This window comes from Lepidochelys olivacea, assembly GCF_965140295.1.
Source record: "Lepidochelys olivacea isolate rLepOli2 genome assembly, chromosome: 1".
NCBI classification, from domain to species: domain Eukaryota; kingdom Metazoa; phylum Chordata; order Testudines; family Cheloniidae; genus Lepidochelys; species Lepidochelys olivacea.
Genome location: NC_140411.1, coordinates 42,169,546 through 42,186,420, shown reverse-complemented (window position 1 = coordinate 42,186,420; position 16,875 = coordinate 42,169,546). Strand labels below are relative to the sequence as shown.

Here is a 16,875-nt window from a genome sequence, read left to right as displayed (position 1 = left end):
ACATATTAAGATGATACAGATTCTCCCATCACTTGAAATCATCAAATCAAGATTGGATGCCTGTCTAAATGAGATGGTCTAGTAGTTCAACCACAAATTAGTGGACGTGAGGCAAGAATTACTGGATGAAGATCTATGGCCTGTACGGAGGAGGTCAGACTAGATCACAGTGATCTCTTAAAATCTATGTGCTCGGGTCTGGATAAATACCTCTAGAAACATTGTTAAGCTGCAAAACAGGATGGGAGGAGACAGAAAGAGCAGTTAAGAGATAATTGGGGACATTGGAAACAAGTGGGGAAGTTGGAGAAAATTAGAGCAAATATGTAGGTGCAAACAAGTGAGTTGCTTATGAGTGACGACAAGGAATTTGAATTTGATGCAGTCAAAGACAGGAAGCCAGAAAAAGGATGCAAGAATGTGGTTGAAGTGAGAGAGGCTAGAGACTAGCCAGCAGTTGGTTCGAAGGGAGTGACAGTGCTCAAAGTGAGAAATGACCAGGGCCTGGACAAGAGTTTTAGTTGGGGAGACAGAGAGGCCTGAGTAGATTTTAGACATATAGAGATGAAGAGATAGGATTTGGGGCCAAATCCAAATTGCATTGGAGTCAATGGAAAGACTCTGATTGACTTAAATGGGCTACAATAGGCCTTTAGTGAGAGACTGAATATATGAGGAAGAAGAAGAGAAAGAGAGGAGTCACAGATGACACCAAGATGGTGAGAATAGGAGAACAGTGCAATCATTAGAGGAGATAAATCAAGGCTGTGGAAAGGGATTGGGAGAGGAACGATGCTTTATAATGAGAATTTTAGTTTGGGGCTGAATGAGGTTGCGATGGTAGCAGGGATTCCGGAAGCAGATATCTCAGAAATGGGGATATGTAACTGGACAGGGGTAGGGTAGAAAAATAATTCGAAGACACAGCCAAAGACAGACCTGAATGGAGAGCAGCTACCAACAGAGGTTGTAAACACTTTGAACAAGACAAATGCAAGAAATTGATTGAAAAAAGAGCCACAGGTATCATGCCAAGTCCTCAGTGGGAGCCTACACATTCCTCTATGACAACTGTTTGTGACCTTGCTCCTTGCAGCTCAGACTATACAGCCACAAAACAACACACAAGATGCCATGACCTCATCATCAGCTACAACGGACAGCTATATGTCTGAGAGATGGGGATATGAAACTGGACATTGATGGATATTAGGATAGAAAAGTAGTTTTGGAGGTTAGTGCCACAGAGGTGGTGGTAGAATTGATGTGCTCTGTGATGGCACATGCCCCCATCCCACTGACTAATGAGTGTCCCTACACTCGGACAGTGCCAATTAGGAACACCTGTAGAGCATGCTCTACCTGGAGAAGGGGATATTAAAAAAGTGAAGCTGGCCACAGAGCAGGCTGCTCAGGAGCCCAGTAGCCAGGGAGTTCAACCCTTCTCTTTCCCCAGCCACCTTGTCTGACACTGCAGCACTGAGAGGGCTCTGGACGTCTGCTCGCCCTCAGTTTCTTGCAGCTGGACCTGAGGAGCAGTGCCAGGGACTGGAGGTAATAGGACTCAGAAAGGACCCTAGGAATGAGCTCAACTCTGTGGAGGATATGGTTTTAATCAGGAATGGGTGTTTCAGAGGGGACCCTGGAACAAGAGAAGAGATGTTGGCCAAGTCCAGGCTGAGAGCTGGTCAACTGCAAGCCCCCTGGAATAGGAGAGATTACAGAGCTATTAGCAATAAAGGATTCAGTAACCAGTAAACAGATACATGACTCAGAGAGGCGCAATATAAGCTACTTCGTGTGTCATTCATTCCATACATGCTTCTACTAGGGACCTGTAGAATGAGGCTTTATAATGATGTTTCTAATGGGCTTGAAGCACAGCATGGTGATAAATATGAGGTTCTAGTGGTGAAGGAGATATACATTACACACACACAATACGCACACTTTGCTTGGGGAAAATAGCATTTCACATGCTTTTTTCAAAATTTGACATTCACATTTCTGAGTGCTACCTTCCCTACTTGCTCATACAGATGTGAATGTTGGAAACACACAAACTTGTGTCACCCAAAAATGTGTGTGTACATGTTGGGGAGGGGGAAATGTAAAGAGACCAGTTAGGCAACACAGTCCTGTGTTTTTATGCTGTCATGTGCTGTTTGCTTTAAAATAATGTTGTGTGTGTTTTTCTGTATTCGTTTTGATTTATAATATATTAATATTGCTCCTTATGTGCTTATGATATTCTAAGATTTATAATAAGCCTTCCTCATTTAGTCACTGAATCAGATAATTGGCAATCCTTATTATAGCCTCATTCTGTGTTTTATTTGCAAACCACTTATTATCCTCCCTGCAGTTTTAGTGACTGACGATGAATAAATGCCACCTGTGACATTCAGAGTCTGTTTTCTTTAATTCTGGATTTTAAATTTCCTGAGATCCTGCACAGTATGTGATGGTAACATACAGTGGAGACTGAAAGGAAAAGGCTAAAAATTGAAAACATTGCTGGGACTCCTGCAGAGCTTTTCAGAGAAGACGAGCAAGTATTCCTAAAGTGAGCTAAAAACAGTGACTGGCATGGGAAGAAAGTTCAGAATAGATGTAGGTTGGAAGAGTGTGCGGAAGACTAGGAGACAAGCAGCGATAATAATCAAGTCTTCGGATTGGGAACAAATGGTTGTGAAACATTTTTAAACTGAAAAATCTCACAGTTGGGGTACTGTTTGCATGTTTATGCAATTGTTCTGTGATTATATTTTAGTAGAGTGTGGTAAGCAGTTCAGGACTTTTCACACTCTCCTAGGGCTGGGACAGTCAACATTTGCTCATGGGCTTCACTCGCAACTTTCTGAGAATTCTAAGGCTGAACCTAATTTCCATAAAATGAGGAAAGTGTGGCCCGGTGGGATGACAAATCCCACCGCGCAATGCTCAGTTTTGATTGGAGAGATCTAGCTAGTGCTCCATCCAGTCACAGCCCTCCATCTTGAATTTACATGTACAAAATTGATTTTCGGTATCCAAGCCAAGTTTTGTATTCATTCAAGTTACTCACTCGATAGACAATAGTATATATTTTCTGTAGCTAATTAGTCTTTCTAGTATCTTCTTTGCTAATAGAGGTAAGTAAACAAATGTTTAGCTTTGAGGATCTTGGTTAGCTCACTTAATAAACAAGAGATTTTACTGAAGCTTTTTTCCCCACTCAGTACCTTTCCTCCTTTCAAGCGAGGTCTGAGATATGTTTGCTAGAGTTTCATATGCTGTTATGAGACACTGTGAGGCAATGTTCTGTATGACAGATTGTACATTGAGAAAGACAAAGTAGGTGAAGTAATATATTTTATGGGCCCAGCTTCTGTTGGTGAAAGGGACAAGTCTTTTGAGCTTAACAGAGCTCGTCTTCAGGTCTGGAGAAGGTAACCAGGGTTTCCAAGCTAAATGCAAGATGGTACCATACGCTGACTCCGTGGGGGTTCCAGCCCTGGAGCACCCATGGAAAAAGAATAGCGGGTGCTTAGGACCCACCAGCAGCCAAACTCCCTCTCTCCCCTCAGCGCCTCCCGGCGGTCCTGTTGATCAACTCCTTCCCCTCCCTCCCAGCGCCTCCTGCACACTGTGGAAAAGCTTTTCCATGGTTTGGGCGAAGGGGTAGAGTTGGGGTGGGGGCTGGGGCTGAGTGGGAGTTGAGTATCCCCAGAGAAAATTAGAAGCCAGCGCCTGTGGATGGTACACACTCTTGTCCAGAGAGACCATGCTGTATTAGAATGATACTTTGTACATGTGTGTGCGGATTTGCAATTATGCTGCTGTTGATTGTACCTAGGAGAAGCAGACTGACTTACATTTGGTTTCTACTCAGTTCCTTCTTACCTTTTATAAACACTTCAGGTGGGAACTATTTCTCTTACCCCAGTAGGTCATACCAACTGGCGTATTGACACTGCCCCCCCCCCCCCGGTTTTAAAATGTTGTACTTAGGAATTACAGTAAAGGAATTAGATTTTACAGTGCAACTGGGCTATTACTGAACAGCAAAGCAAGGTTAGCTGGTGGGAATCTGAAATCAAACAAATTGTCCAGAAGAGGACCACAGTGGTGTAAAGTGGCCTCAGTGTAAATGAAAATCAGGACCAACATTTCTGGAATGGTATAGTAAAAACTGAAATAAATTTAAAAAGCATACCTATATTATATTAGTCTATCACACCTAATACAATAGTATCTATCACCATCTTATCGTATTTTGGGGGAAAATCATGGTGCAGGTAATGGCTCATTAGTGCCCAGATACTTTCTATCAAAAATACCTTAGATTTCAGCACAAAGAGGATGGAACAGATAGATATTATCTTTAAACTGACTCCCCATTATAGAAAAACATCAACATGGGTTTATATCACTGGAAAATAACTCAGACTATTTTTGCAAATAAATAAAGAAAATAACACAAACTCAGACTATTTTTGCAAATTTCAGAAATAGTTTGTGAGGTCCACACAATCTTGAACTTCATAAGGAGCTATGTCATCATCCAGGCTCTCTATCCCCCACCCACATAAATCAGTGACTTCAACAGGAGCGAGATCAGAGCCTATGTGGCTAGGACTGAAAGAATGTCATGACTTTGTGTGGAATTTCACTAATGCTAGGTAGTTGTATTCTGTGCTGGCTAGCCAGTTTTTTAATTAGCTTGAAGGCATTGCTCTGTAATTGTCTATTGATCAAAGATCCAGTTGATAACAAGCCCCACCCACTGTAGCTCTGCCTATCCTCTCAGTAGAGTTTCATGTGTTGATGCCCTGAATGACTTATCTCCCTGACAGAAAGAAAGAAAATAATAATGGAGTGGGGGGGAAGGAATGAGTGTGCGCACACAACCACTATTGTGGAGTGGGGAGGTGGAAATGGAGGAACAGAGCTCCTGACATGTGGTAGAGGGGGGAATGGAGAAGTATTTGGAGAAGGGGGAATGATGGGATACACACAGCATGTGATGGAGGGAGACATGGGGCGGGAGGGGCACACACAGACCTTGACATAGGGGATAATGAGGGACAACCAGTATTGGGCGAGGGTAGACAAGGTACCTTGCATAGGGAGGAAAAGGAGAATGGGGAAGTTTGGGGGAAAGAAGGGGCACACAGAGTCCTTGGCATGAGGTGGGGAGGGAATCTTTGAAACCACAAGGAATAGGAGGGAGGGTGGGACACTGGGAGCTTGTTTGGGGGAATGGAGGAACAAGATCCGCCTACAGAAGCTGTGAATTCTACCACACCCTAGTCTTTAGCCTTCTTAAAGATTTCAAATAATTTTGCAACTACTCAGAGACATGGTGCTGTTAGAATATGTGAATAGAATGTTCCTCAGTACTAGAACTTCAGTTCATCAACAGTCAGCCGATGTTTTCAGTTCTGCTTTTCTGAGGAGGACACAACAGTGAATTACAGAAGTCACTCTCAGAAGTTTCTTTTAGAGAAGAGATGGCTTTGAGTTGGTAGGGTACAGTGACATTTTGCTAAAAGACTCACACTGCTGACTTCTTTTTGTGTGGCCTGCACTGTTGATCTGAATATACTGGAGCTGAGCCTTTCCCCTTCCACTGTCTCGCTATAGGAGCTTATGCAAGTCATTTAATTTCCCTGCCCCTCAGTTTCTCTATCTGTGAAGAAGGGATAATTAAACCAATCTTTTTGAAGCTCTATGAAATCATGGGTGAAGAGCAGTATGTAAGTGACAAATCTGATTATTATAAAAGGAGGTTAATGCTTTCAAGCCCAAAAGCACAGTCTATTTTGAAAGGTTTCAGAGTAGCAGCCGTGTTAGTCTGTATTCGCAAAAAGAAAAGGACTAGTGGCACCTTAGAGACTAACCAATTTATTTGAGCATAAGCTCACTTCATCGGATGCATTCATGCATTCAGTCTATTTTGAAGAAAGTTGTGTAGACATCCACAGCAATCTATTTTAGGTATGTCTGAGGCACCTCTCACTTAGGTATTTATGCCATGTAGCCCTGCACACCTAAGAACTAAATTTAGTTTTGGTAAATCTGCAAACATTTCACATTACACTGATCTCTCAGTTTAACACTGTGCATCTAATGCATTTAAACTATACTAAGGACTCACCAACAAACTACTAACTTGGGCTTTCATTTGAGGAAATTTTTAACATGTTTTTTAATTATTAACCCATTGGCTCCAGCAGTTAGGTTGTGTCTCATTACTGGCAGTGGTCTTCAGGATGAGAAGTCTGCCACTTCCAGTGATCTAATAGGTATCTGGGATGTCTCAGATCAGGTAAGTGGGTAGGGGTAGCCGGGAAGGGGTGTCTCAGTTTAAGCAGAGGAAGCAAGAATGAACTGGTTTAGGAACCTAGACTCCTGAATTCTAATATTGGCTCTACCAATAACTCATTGTATGGCCTTGGACACACCACTTACCCTCCTATTTTTCAGTTTTACTTCACTCACAGTGGTGGTGTTTGGCTTACCTAATTTATGTGTGTAAACTGCTCTGACAGTGACAGTGTAAAATGCTATGCATTATTAATGTCTTCTGCAGTTTCCACAGTATGCATCCGATGAAGTGAGCTGTAGCTCACGAAAGCTTTTGCTCAAATAAATTGGTTAGTCTCTAAGGTGCCACAAGTACTCCTTTTCTTTATGCATTGTTATTGTACAGTCTGGTCAGTCTACTTTGTATAATGGTGACATGAGGTTAACTTAGTTCTGAGTTACCTCCCAAGAGCTCAGAACATCAATATAATCTGTCACAAGACAACCACTGCATAACTCCCATCACTATTGTATGCAGAGCAAATCTTGAGAATCATTTGAGATAAGCAGATCTTGGTGACACAGACTGAATGGCTCAGGTGACTGGTAATATGGTACAGGGACTACCATGCGTTTGAATGAAGCCCAAAGTAGTAGTGACCAAACATTTCTGGAAAATTGTGATTCTGTATTACCTGCCTATGATCTCAGTCCAGTCCTAAAGTGAAGTGTTCACATCAAAAAACCACATCATCATAATTGCAGTTATTACCAGTCTCAACAAAGAGGACCAGGATAGAGTTGCCATAGGCTACATTGAGGATTTTCTGAAAATCCCCTACCATCGTTATAACCCAGGTGCAGCTCCACCAGTCACAATACCAGTGGAAGAATAAACTGTAGTCCAGTCACAGGCATTTTATCACTGGGTTGTCTAATCCTGCTCAAAACAAGAGTGCAAGACTTTCAGAAAAACCTCAGTGTAGATAAAGCCATTGAGACTGAAAAAACCTTGCCCCAGGACAAGGTTGAGGGCCATTGCAGGGGAGAAGAACATAAGAATGGCCATACTGGGTCAGACCAATGATCCATCTTGCCCAGTATCCTGTGTGCTGACAGTGGTCAATGCCAGGTGCTTCAGAGGGAATGAACCTAATCACCAAGTGATCCATCCCCTGTTGCCCATTCCCAGCTTCTGGCAAACAGAGGCTGAGGACACTTCAGAGCATGGTTTTGCAACCCTGCCTATCCTGGTTAATACTTGAAGGAACTTGTACTGTTGCTGCCTGTTATGTTAACAAAGGTTTTCTGTAGCTAAAACTGTTAATCCAGCACCTTTGAAAATAAAAAAGATAAAATAGAACCATTATTATATGTAAATAAATAAAGGGAGCATTTTCAATAGACTGCCTGACCAGAAAGTAACAGAAAGAAAAGGTAAAATCCAAAAAGTTTTAAAAAAGAACAAGCTACACGCAGGTGGCAGATTATTAGTTCTCCTTAGTGCGTTCCAATTATGTTCAAACTATATACATTTTTGGACTAGATATAGGACTCATATAAGAGGAAACTAGAATGGAGGTAACTCTTGATTTAGTCTGTCATAACACACAGTTGGAAATTATTCGAGCCATGGATGGGAGAGCATCAGCATAGTAGTGACTATGCAATGGTCTTTTTGTTCTGTGATTGTACAACACCTCGTACAGTGGAATCTTTGTTCGTGACTAGGGGCCGTAGGCACTACAATGATACTTAATAAATGTGTCTGATCCAAAGCTTTGATTTCAGTGGGATTTGGATCTGTCCCCATGTGTATTTCTGACTAAACTAGTTCATAAGGGAAAATAAAGGCAGAGAATCTCAACAGATTAAATTGTGGAAGAAAACTAGATGCAGTAAGTGAAATGGAAAAGACTGAAACAATGTATGGAAGAGAACCATATGAGGACTGAAAAGTATTTACATGTATATTAATATATGGTCAAAAGCAATAAACAATAGCCAGTGTTCATGGATAAGGAAGTGCTATCAGGAATAACAATAAGAAGAAGTACATACAAAGTATTATAGAAGTGCAGAGAAAAAAACTAGACTGATCTACTATTAACTTTAGTAATGCAAAATAAAAAGGTATAAGCAAAAATGGAGAATGAAAGCAAAACTGTAAAATAAACTGAAATAAATGTTTGTTTATTCTCCAAGTACAGTGAACAAGAGGCCCCTGGAAACTGTCAGAGATAACAGTTATGTATTGACAGAAAAGTTATTCTTTGCTAAAAATCCACTTCCATCTCTGTGTCCACAAAGAAGGATGGAGACAGGTGCCGGAAGTGAACATACATTTTAAGAAATGACCAAATAAGAAATACTAAAGGAATCAGGCTCACACTGGGTGATGAAAAACACAGAACAACTGAAGAAATGAGAAAATTCTAGAACCAGATGGAATCAATGATTAATTACTAGTAATGTGTGTTACAGGAACACTTACAGGCCTCAGGCAAGATCGTCCCATTATCCTAGGCACTGTACAAAACTTACACATAGTAAGAGATAAAAAGAAAAGGAGTACTTGTGGCACCTTAGAGACTAACCAATTTATTTGAGCATGAGCTTTCGTGAGCTACAGCTCACTTCATCGGATGCATCCGATGAAGTGAGCTGTAGCTCACGAAAGCTCATGCTCAAATAAATTGGTTAGTCTCTAAGGTGCCACAAGTACTCCTTTTCTTTTTGCGAATACAGACTAACACGGCTGTTACTCTGAAAATAGTAAGAGACGGTCTCTACCCTGAAGAGCATACAATTTAAACGGACAAGATAGATAAAAGGTGGGAGGGGAAACGGAAGCACAGACAGCTGATGTGACTTGCCTACTCTCATGCAGCAGGTCCGTGGCAAACCCAGGACTAGCACCCTTATCTCCTGAGTCCAGTGCCCTGTCCATTAGATCACACTGCTTCCGTTGCAGTTTCTTTACATATTCTGTAAAACAAAAGAGAACCACAATAGATGCCAAAATGCTCTTGTTCCAGGCTGTTGATGCTGTTAAGGGGTATGATATTACATTTCACTCACGCTAGCGCTCCTTTACACTGCCAGAGAATTCAGAATCGAGCCCATTGGTAACATCTATGGAAGAGAAAATGTATATATCTTGTCCAGATCACTAAACACAAGCTCCATGGTTTAAAAACAGTTTAACCATGTCACCTATGTCTCTTTCTTGCAAACATCCCGTTTCACATCATTTTTGTCTTTCCATTTTCCATGTACAATCAATACACTGAAAAGTCCATTAATTCGTCATAAAGTCTGATAATGTTTCTGCATCACAAAAACCATTTCATATGTACTTAGAATCCTCTTTGGGGAAAAATGTGCAGAAATCAATTAGCAGTTGCAGGTCAAATTCCTGTTTCATCATTTTTGTTTGTTTGAATGTGATCCAATTCCCCCTGGCCACCACTACTGAGCATGTGGTTTTTTGGTTTTTTTTTAAATTTCATCTACCTCCTTTAGCTTTGGCTGTTAGATGTGTTTTTGGCAGTAAGATTTGAAATTTAAATACAATACAGTTGTTTAAAAAGGCCCAATCTGTGACTCAGCTAGCATGGGGGCACTGGAACATAATGGGGCACAAAACCCCTTCATCAGGAGCAGGCCTAAAGAAGCAGAAGAGTTCCATAGAGCCACTACTTCCCAAACCTGTTCAGGTGGGTGGGAGGAAACAGAATGTGAAATGAGTGGAGCCTCGGTTATCCCCCTTCACCCATGCGCTTGGCAGCATAGCTGCACAGGTGTATCAAGTGGGAACTGGAGCATGGTGTGCTGATTATAGATCTGACACAATTTATATCCTACCCAGAGCAGCAGAGAACCACATTACCCCTTGCTCAGGGCAGATCACTATCTTATGCTCTAGCCCTTAAATGAATTTTCTCATATGTGCAATGATACCATTTTTACTCTATAACTCTACTATCCTACTATGGAAAACAGTAGTGGGAGGGGGAACCTAGGTAATACGCAGTAGTCCTCCGTTAAAATACGGTTTGGTCTTTATACATTCAGTAACTGTATAGTTTGGATGAAAACATGTTTTAGCCCTGTTCTGAACTCCAAGACTAGCATTATTAAGGAATGTGGTTAACACATAGTTTGGTCTCATTGTCATTGCAAAAGTGAATTGTGTGTGGAGAGTATGAGTTTGTAACAGGTCATCCTGACATTTTCTACAAGGTAGATGTGACCTTTCTCTCCCCTGCCCCCTATTCCCATCTCTCTCACATGTGTAGCTCTGCTGTTGGAAAACAAAGCACAACAGCTTTGTGCTAGTACATGAGATCCAGAAAGTGAAACTGTTTAAAAATAGAAAGTGAAATAGTCCAGTCTAGTTTCACTGTCCAAATTGATTGAAATGCAAAAAGAAAGCAAACTATGTTAATGGTGAAAAAGAAATTCTTTTTTTTTTTTTCAGATGACAAATGTAGATGACATTAGTGTCTCAGGTAAAGGAAATTTTTATGTATAGTATGTGATTTTTATTGTGACAGTGCCCCTTTAAGCCAGCCTGAGCTTTGTCGGGAAAAGGTCTCCAGCAATTGAGCAATACCCTAGTTTAGGCAATCACACTGCTATGCTTCATTGGTTAAGCACAGCAGTAATTTAGAAAATGAAGCCATGCTGCATTTCTCATATTATTTAAAGTTTACTTCAGTTTTGCAGGTATTTGAAGATTGCAAAATGAACCACTTCAGCCTGCTATGCTCTTTTGATACTGCAATCTGCTATGAACTGTCCTAATGGGTTTCTCTCTCTCCCTTGAGGTTAGGGGTTCCTTCCCCCCCACCCCAATATATTTCAGTCTATATTTCAATACACTATTAAAAGTCTGATATGAATTCATAGAAAGTAACTGGCAACCCTTTAGATGAAACACTGAACGATTTCTGTTCACCTTTTTCCTATGAGACATGACAGTGTGTTTTTAGTCACTTTAAGTTAATTCCCTTCTCCTCAGAAATAGGGGTTTTCAAGCTGTGGTGGCAATTTGGATGAGAGAAATCGAAAAAGCAGAAGACAAGTGAGATTTAAAAAATGTTCTCAGATAGGGCCTGATCCTGCAAACACATAATGTATTTGTGACTTTATTCACATATTTACTTCCTTGACTACATAGTTCCCAGCCTGCAAACAGTTACGCACAAACTTAACTTTATATATGTAAATAATTCCATTCAAATCAGTGGAACCACTGACATTAGTAACGTTACCCCTGTGCTTAAGTATTTGCAGGAGTGGCCATTAAACAGACACTCGCAGAGCAAAATCCTTCCTCCCCAGAAGAGACTTTAAAACACTGACTTTAAAGTGAATCCAGAATGAAGAAGTCTCCCTTGGACTTTGCAACAAGACTGCAGGATTTGTTTAATTCTATTTTTATTACTACTTTCTGATTGTTATTAATGTCCATATCTGCCACAATGCCATCTAAAGACAGTTTTGATGTGCCTGAACCAAATCTCCAAATTGAAACACTTCAGTGTTTTAGGAGAATTTGGATCTCCATCTGAACTTGGTGTCAGGTCTTTATAATGGGCTAAACTAAACAGGAATCCCAAGTGCAAAAACTCTAGCACTTACAGGAAACATGTTCAGATACACACCTCATGGCTGACCATTAGCTCTGTAATGGGGTTGAATTCAAACTGTGACCGCTCGATCTATATGTGAACCGCGTGACCACATCTACCTACTGTGAAAACTGAAAACTCCTCCCAGCATGTTTCCAAGACTTCTCTGTGCCATGACAAGAGAATATTTTTAATAATTTAACTAAACCTTAACATAAATGGCTGTTTTTTAAACTGGGAGAATAATTATACATTGGCCACTATGTGACCCCAGACAAGAATAGGTCTCCAGTTCATATTAGACTGTTTTCCAGCTAGTTCCCAGTAGGCAGAGTTCCAGGGGTGGGCCAGGCCCTCACTCTTCTTCACAGGCCTCTTAAACTGGACCTATCCTTTTGTTCTACCTCTCTTCTGTCCAATGCCATTTTCACCCCCTGACCACTGAAGGACCCCAAGAGTCCCAATCGAACCTGAGTCTCAAGCCCAAAGGCCAGGGCCAAGCAGGCAGAGCGTGCCAGCCGCTCTCTCTGTGATGGCCAGACTCAGAAACCATTCTCCTAACAGCTAGGAACTTTGGGGAAGTTCAGCTCCAGACCCAAACTTTGCAGCTGGGCCCCATCTGCCACTGAAAGTCAGCTAGGCTGGGAAGAACTTGCTAAGGTGGCTGCACCCACAGTTTCCGGGAGGGATGGTCCGTGTATGGAAGAGGACAAAGGAAATCGGGGTGTCGCAGGCACCACCCCCTGGCTCCCCCCCTACACCCTCAGTGCCCAGCGGAATTCTCTCCCCGCCGCGACGCCGCAGCCGGCTCCAGCCTCAGTCGGGCGGCGGCAGGGGCGCCAGGGCTCCGCCCCGCGCTTGCTGATGGGGCGGCCGAAGCCCCGCCCCCCGCTGGTATGTGAAGGGAGGGGGGCTGGAATGACGCGGGCCCGGGTCACGTGACGCGAATGGAATGCTAACAATGTAGCGAATGTCCCAACTGTGTCCTGCCGCTGCCGCACTCGGAGCCCGGGAGGGGGACGGAGAAGATGGGGAGCGGGCGGCACCGCCGGCAGAGGCGCGCCGGGGAGGGCCCGGGCGCTGCTCCCTGACCGCGACTGCACAGCGACGCGGGGGCTCGACACTTTGTCCCCCGGCTCCCCCCGGACTAGAGGTGAGGGCAGGGCAGGGACACCCCGGGGACGGGCCCGGAGCTCGCCCCTGCAGAGGCTACTCAGGTCCGCGCAGGGCAGCACGCAGGGAGCGGGGCCCGCGGCTGGGGCGCTTGCTCCAGGGGGTCCCGGCAGCAGCCGCAGAGCGCGCCCCGGAGCGGCGCGGGCTGCGGGGCGAGGCTGGGGGAGTCGGTGCGCCCTGGAGCGAGGCAAAGGCAGGAGCCAGGGAGGGCGCGCGCGCGCTGGGGTGGGGGCAGGAGTCACCTGGGGGACTGGCGAGGAAGAGCCGGACCCAGGGCGTGCCTGCAGCCGGGGCAGCCCGCGCTTGCTGGGCGACAAGCAGGACTGAGTGCAAGTGTCTTCGAGGTGGGCAGGGGCAGCTGGGGGCTCCCCGCCGCGGGAGGGCGGCGAAGAACGGGACCCAGGGGCGGGGAGCAGAAGTTCTCGGCGGCGCTGGCTTGCGGGGGGCGGCAGGGAAGAGCCGCGGCCAGTGCCCGGGTGGAGGCGGCGGCTGTAGGGGCCGGGGGCTTGCAGCTCCCTGGGGTGACCAGGGAAGGGCTCCGGGGCCCGGCGTGTGGCTCCGCCGCCGCTGAGTGCGCGCTGTGCTTGCGGGGGACGCCGGGCGCCCTCCTCGGGTGGCCGGGGCTGAGCCGGACTCGGGCCCGTCCTCGCGCTCCGGTCCGCGCCGGAAGAAAAGGGACGAGAAAACTTTGGCGCAAGTTGGGCACCGCCCGGGGCGAGCGTCCGAGCGGAGCGGGGAGCCGGGCTCCCTTGGCGTGTGAGCGGCAGCGCTGGGCCCGGGGGCTCGCTCTGTCCCGGGCCCGAGGGCAGCCGGGGAACGTGGCCCCCCTTGGCAGCCGTGATCCGCAGTTACTTTCCGACATTTTCCCGAGCGCTGCTCTGGAGCAGACGTGAACGTGACAGCCCGGCCTGGGAGAGGCCCCTGCCGGCCGCCTCGGACACGCACTTAGGCCTCAGTGCCCCCAGCTGACTCTCCCCGACCCCGAATAGCAGCAGCCTGGTGGTTTGTCGCTCTGGGGCGGCCGTGCCTGGCTCTTTCCCCGGGGGTGGGGGGGCTGCGTTTCCAAACTTACTCTTTCCACGTCCCACTCTTACATCCCGGAGCTCTCCCGGCTCTGCCTGCGCCCGTCCCCGTGGCCTCTGGCCGCCCTCCATTTCCTGCTTGACAGCTAAGGAGAGTGGAGTAGAAATGTGTGGTAGGTTTGATGATGCTTTGGGGCGGGCTCTCACCACAGCACTTTGCCTAAAGAGGTTGTGGTCTCTGTACGAATTAACTGGATATTGGTCACTTTAGTCACCTCTGCTGTTTAGCCCCACAACAGTTTAGAGCACTTTCTGTTTAGGGTGGGCTGGTGCAATGCCTGAGGTGGCTTTTTCTCGGGTTTCTGTCTGCTGAGAGAAAGTTAGTTTGATGATTTAGATTGAACAAGGGATTTTGGAATCAGGACTCCTGGGTTCTTGTTTGTTTTGTGACTTTTAGCAGGTCACTTGGGCACTAAAAAACTGAGGTAATAATAATGTTGGCCTAACTTGAGACCATTTGAATTTGAGCACCCAGAACTTCAACTGAATTAGGAGGGTCCCTCTGAAATTCAGGTTTTGACTATTTCAAGTCAGGCACCCAAAATCAGAGGCCACTTTTTAAAAATCCAGATTGAACCTTCTTTGTATCTCATCTGTACAATGGATGTAGTGAAAAATACTATATTTGAAAAGTACATTGAGATCTTATATGACCAGCACAATGAAAATGTAAGGTCTTGCATAAACTCTTTACAAGATATAATCACTGGCATAGAACATGTCAAATGGATAAGTATGGGAATTAACTTATTTAAACTTCTGGCTATTTTGGAACCTATGTTTATGGTTTTGGCAGGGTACAAATCTCCAGTCCATGGGGATTTCACAGTAATTTTATATGGTACTGTTAGTGGGATAGAGGAGAGTGAGAGAAGTGACATGACCCTGCCTTCATTCCTACTCCTCACTTCAAATATGCTGCTATGGGTAACACAGTATTATTATTTGTATTACGGTAGCATCCAGAGACCCTGAGATTATGCCCCCTTTTTCTAGAAGCTGTACATATTTTAGTAATAGACAGTCCCTTCCTCAAAGAGCTTACAGTCTAAGTAGATGACAGCAGATAGACAAGCAGATGTCTCTGCTCTTGAAACATACAGCTGATCTGCAAGAGCATGTGTCCCAGCCCCATATAGCCACCAGTTGATGCTCCTTTCCCCCTTAGTAGCATTTAGCCTGTGTCAGTAGAGGAACAGGGAGGCAAAGTTAGATCCATAGATTCCAAGCCTAGAAGGGACCCTTGTGATCATCTAGGCTGACATCCTGTATAACACAGGCCATAGAATTTCCCAAAAATAACTCCTAGAACAGATCTTTTAGAAAAACATCCAATCTTGATTTAAAAATAGTCAGTGATGGAGACACCACCATGTCCCTTGATAAATTGTTCCAATGGTTAATACTCTCACCGTTAAAAAAATTATACTTTATTTTCAGTCAAGCTTCAATTTACGACCATTGGATTGTGATACACCTTTCTTTGCTAGATTGAAGAGCCCATTATTAAATATTTGTACACCAAGACTAATTCAGTCACCCCTTAACTTTCTCTTTGTTAGGCTAAATAAGTGAGCTCTTTGAAGCAGGTGTCTGGGGTCTTCTGGGCAAAAAACCCCAGAGCGACAATGAATAAGAATAGCAAGAAAAAGCAAGCAGAGAAGGGGGAAAGGAATGAAGACAAAGGAGCGAAAGAGAGAATGGGCATAAGAAAGTAGGCAGAGCACCTGTACCTAGGGCATGACATGTGGGGATTTTGATATATAGGTGATGACACCCTTCTCCTCTCCCCCATCCCCCCCAAATGGCTCATCTCCAGAAAAAGAAGTCATGAGCTACTGTGCTTGGCAGGAAGGTGTACCAACATACATACGGATCGAGCTCAGATGAACCAGCATGTGGCTTTTTTGATTGGATTTTACTCAGAAGGTGGAGTAGAACTTCCAAGCAAGCTGGTTTAGATATGTGGGCTTGGTCTACACTACAGCATTAGGTGACCTAATTATGTCAGTGTACACACTACAGCCTTGCTCCTGCCGATGTAAGTGCCCTGCTACACCTCTTCCATACACGGACCATCCCTCATGGAAACTGTGTGTGCAGCCACCTTAGCAAGTTCTTCCCAGCCAAGCTGACTTTCAATTACAGATAGGGCCTAGCTGCAAAGTTTGGGTCTAGAGTTGAACTTCCCCAAAGAGTTCCTCTGGGCGGCGTCCACTGGCTCCCTTGGCGCCTTTGAAGAGGAGTGGGCACTCTCCGGGGTTCTCTGCCCAGTGTCCCCTTCTTTTATCCCTTTGACCGCACTCCTGTCCCTGTGATTTCATTAGTTGTCCCCTGGAATCACTTGGTTTCTAGGTCCTGTAGATCCTCCCCTTAAGGCTGGGGGGGTCCTAAGCCCGCTCACTTCCTGGAACCCAATAGGTACACCGGCATAATAACTCCAATTCCACAAGAGGCGTAGGGCTCATGTCCATGTAGTTAAGGCCACACAGTGTCTTTGTAGACACTGTTACTTATATCAGCTGCTGACTGTCATTCTTGTCAATTTCAGGGCTCCATGCTGGCTATGAAATTTACAAGAAAACTGGGCTGTCACTGGGACAGGTGGGTACTCCAGCTATAGCCAGGCTGCCCCCCAGGCTCCACTCTCCCAGCCAGGCTGCATCTACCTGGCTTGGAGCCTAGCTGCC

At 44.9% G+C, this 16,875-nt stretch overlaps 1 protein-coding gene across 5 annotated transcripts in view; it reads left to right on the top strand.

Moving 5' to 3' along the window:
- Positions 1 to 16,875, top strand: part of LATS2 (large tumor suppressor kinase 2) — a 103,163-nt gene that overhangs the window by 21,059 nt on the left and 65,229 nt on the right. Inside the window, exons 1-2 of one of the 5 annotated variants that reach the window (XM_084643790.1) lie at positions 12,909 to 13,083; positions 16,737 to 16,789. The exons of 1 other annotated variant lie outside the window; for it this stretch is intronic. The gene's annotated coding sequence lies outside the window, so the exon portion shown is untranslated. Of the gene's footprint in view, positions 1 to 6,295; positions 6,314 to 12,908; positions 13,084 to 13,382; positions 13,448 to 16,736; positions 16,790 to 16,875 lie in introns of those variants that run through there. 3 more of the 5 variants (XM_084643792.1, XM_084643789.1, XM_084643791.1) reach the window with 3 other exon arrangements.